The sequence below is a fragment of the Zingiber officinale genome, chromosome 2A, assembly GCF_018446385.1.
Source record: "Zingiber officinale cultivar Zhangliang chromosome 2A, Zo_v1.1, whole genome shotgun sequence".
Taxonomy (NCBI): Eukaryota; Viridiplantae; Streptophyta; class Magnoliopsida; order Zingiberales; family Zingiberaceae; genus Zingiber; species Zingiber officinale.
In genome coordinates, this window is record NC_055988.1 from 89053125 (window position 1) to 89056263 (window position 3139).

The 3139-nt window shown below is 30.2% G+C and overlaps 1 long non-coding RNA gene across 1 annotated transcript; it reads left to right on the forward strand.

Annotated features, from left to right (window-relative positions):
- The first annotated feature begins 625 nt into the window (after positions 1–625).
- Positions 626–2641, forward strand: LOC122039774. The gene is made up of 3 exons (XR_006128376.1): positions 626–1168; positions 1873–1951; positions 2481–2641. It is a non-coding gene; the product is annotated as an uncharacterized LOC122039774 (long non-coding RNA).
- The last annotated feature ends 498 nt before the right edge of the window (positions 2642–3139 follow it).

Here is a 3139-nt window from a genome sequence, read left to right on the forward strand (position 1 = left end):
AAATTCAACTAATAAGACATCTAATAAAGATGGTTAAAAATATAATTATATAAGACATTCAAATAAAACGCTAAAAAAATATTTGTATTAAATTATCTTGAATCTGATTCATCGAAACGATCGTGATAACTATCACAGATTCTACCGTTCCACTTCCAATATTATTTCACAGAATGATCGTGACTATTGATAATTTACAGTAATGAATTTTTTTAATTTATAATTTGTCTTTAGACTACTGATAATTTAAGAATTACAAAAATAAATCATATTAAATATTTAATGATGTACTAACTTTTTAGGATATGCTTAAATCATTAAATAACATAATAATAAAAGTAAATAATAAATTTATTATATATATATATATATATAGAGAGAGAGAGAGGGTGACAATATTAATTAAAACTAATTAAAATTTAATCTTATTATATTTATTTAAGAAAATAATAATAATATAATTAATAGTTAATAAGAAAATAAATTTATACGATTATATAGAATTTTTATTTTTTTTTAAAATTTAAAATCATTATTTATTATATTTTATTATATTATATTTTTAAATGATATATTTTAGAAAATAAATTTTGTTATCAAAACTAAGTCCTAAATTTCTATTAACATCATCGTCTTCTCATTTTCTCACGCTTCGAAACCTAAAAGCCGCCGTTGTCGCCGCTTCAGCCGTCGCTGCTGCCTCCACCTTCGTTTTCTTCTTCTTCTTATTCTTCTCACCCTGTCGTGCCCGCCCGCTGATACATCCGCCGCTTTAGCCGCCGTGGTCACTTCCGTTGCCGCCGCCACTGCTTCCTCCACCGCCGCTTCCTCCCCCCGTCGCTGCTTCCTCTGCCTTCGTCTTCTTCTTCTTCTTCTTCTTTTCGTCCTGTCATGCCCGCCCGCCACTGCTACCATGTTCTTCTTGATGGAGCCATTGATTTTGGACAGGATGAAAAAGTTGCAGAGAATGATGAAACATATTAGGATTGTTTTTTGTATTGTTATTCTTTAACGTTGATGAGGATAATGCATTTGAAGAACCTACTTTAGTCTCAGCTTTCTCGAACCCAGTGAGCTTGGAAATCATTCTCTCAAGGATTTTTTCTTACACATGGAAGTGGAGATTTGGAAGCAGATAATGTTTTGATTTGAGAAATGATAATCCATGGTTGGTATGCACATTTGCTTTTGGTTTCTGGCATTGTTCCTTGTCTTCCTTTTTCTTCCTAATTTATCATGCTCTAACTGATCAACAATTCCAGTAACATTGGTGGAATTCTTACATCAGTTGCGTCTTTGGCATTGTTGTTTAAGTCGATCTGTGAATACACTCTACTCTTCACCATTTCCTTCTCCTGCGACAAGTCAACTTTTTTTGTTCCATTTGCATTGCTATTTTCTTGGACAAATGTAGTTTCAGAACCAACTTCACCATGCCTCATCTCCCTTCTCTTTTGAACTTTACCTGGTTCAATAGGAACACTTCAATACCTTTGTCGATAGGAGCTTCATTACTAACCAAATTGGCTTTCTTAGTCCTCTTCAACATAGAGATTTCTTTGGTTGTGTTACTATCCATGGAGTTCTCCACATATTGCTCATCCATTCTGCCTAATCCTGGTAATAGAACAAATTTGCATCGTCTAAGCAAAATGAGCTTCTGAACTTTTTAAAGAGGTCACTAATTACAATGGTCATCAATTTTTATTCTTCTTCATTTATGTTTGATGTATAATCAATATTTGAGTATTAGTCTGATTTATTTATAATTTAATAATTGATCATTATTGTTTTCTTTTTTAAGTTTAGCTTCAAATGTGTAATTGACCTTTTATGACATCTGGACTAATATGTTGATTTTTTTCATGATAGGCCATCATGGTTAGACAAAAAAAGAAAGAGACAACCATGCTAGAAAAATTGAATGGTGATCAAGCAAATGTGGTAAGAGGTAATTTATCTCAAATGCATCCTCCCACACATGTAAAAGAGAAACTGCAACAAGAAAAACTAAATAACATATTATGTCCAATAGTTCATCCACAAACAAGATCCAAGCATCAATAACAAGTTCAGCATGCATCAATATTGCAAGCTCAAACTTTGGAGCTCATTGATGAACAACAAAATTCATAATCAATTGGTGGTGGTGATGTAGTAGTGTACATATTAACAATTTTGATGATGTAGTAGTGTACATATTTTTAAGTTATAGATAAATTTATTTTACAAGTGCAACAACTTGAAAGTCACAAAGATATTGACAAGCACATGAACCATCATTTCTTATTACGAGATGAAGAGGTTTGTTTAACTTGGTGTTGTTTGTGTTGTATATATACATAGTTGCAAGAAAGAGGATTATTATGTGTTAAATGATGATATTTCTTATTGAAAAGTTCTATTTATTGATTTTTTTTAACACTATATATTATAAATCATCTTTACCTCTAATAAGAGTTTTTTTTTTAAATGTTCAGGATTCTGATGAAGAAGGATTATAGAAATTATCTCCAGATTATGAGGAGTTGATCTTTAGACTTTCTATTGTGTAACTTTTATGGGAATAACAATTTTTTTCTTATCAAATTAATGATGAATATGTAGATATTTCTATTATTGGATGAATGTTGGATGCATTTCAATTAATGATTGTAGAATTTTATATTATGTATATCATTTTTAATTTATAGAGAGAATTTTTCCTTTTGTTTTGAAATGATAATCCAATAAATCTGATCTAGATTAATTTGTATAGTAAATATTCATTTAAGATTATTAATTTTAATCACAAATGTTGCATCTAACAAGCTAAAACATTAGGGACAATAATTTATTGTTTTCACTTCTATTTGAGACAGCACATTACCATCTCAATTTAGTGTCTCTAGTTTTTTTACAGGATATGACATAACATTTGAGACAAAACAATAGTTGTCTTAAATACTTTTGAGACAATTGAACAACTGTCTCATCACCGTCTTAAATAGCATTTGAGATAGTACAACTATCTCAATATTTTTTTGAGACGCTTGTATTGGGGATGACTACGTTACCGTCTCAAAAACATTTTGAGACACTAAATTTATAATTTAAGACATATTTTGTTGTGTCTCAAAAGCCTAGTTTTCTAGTAGTG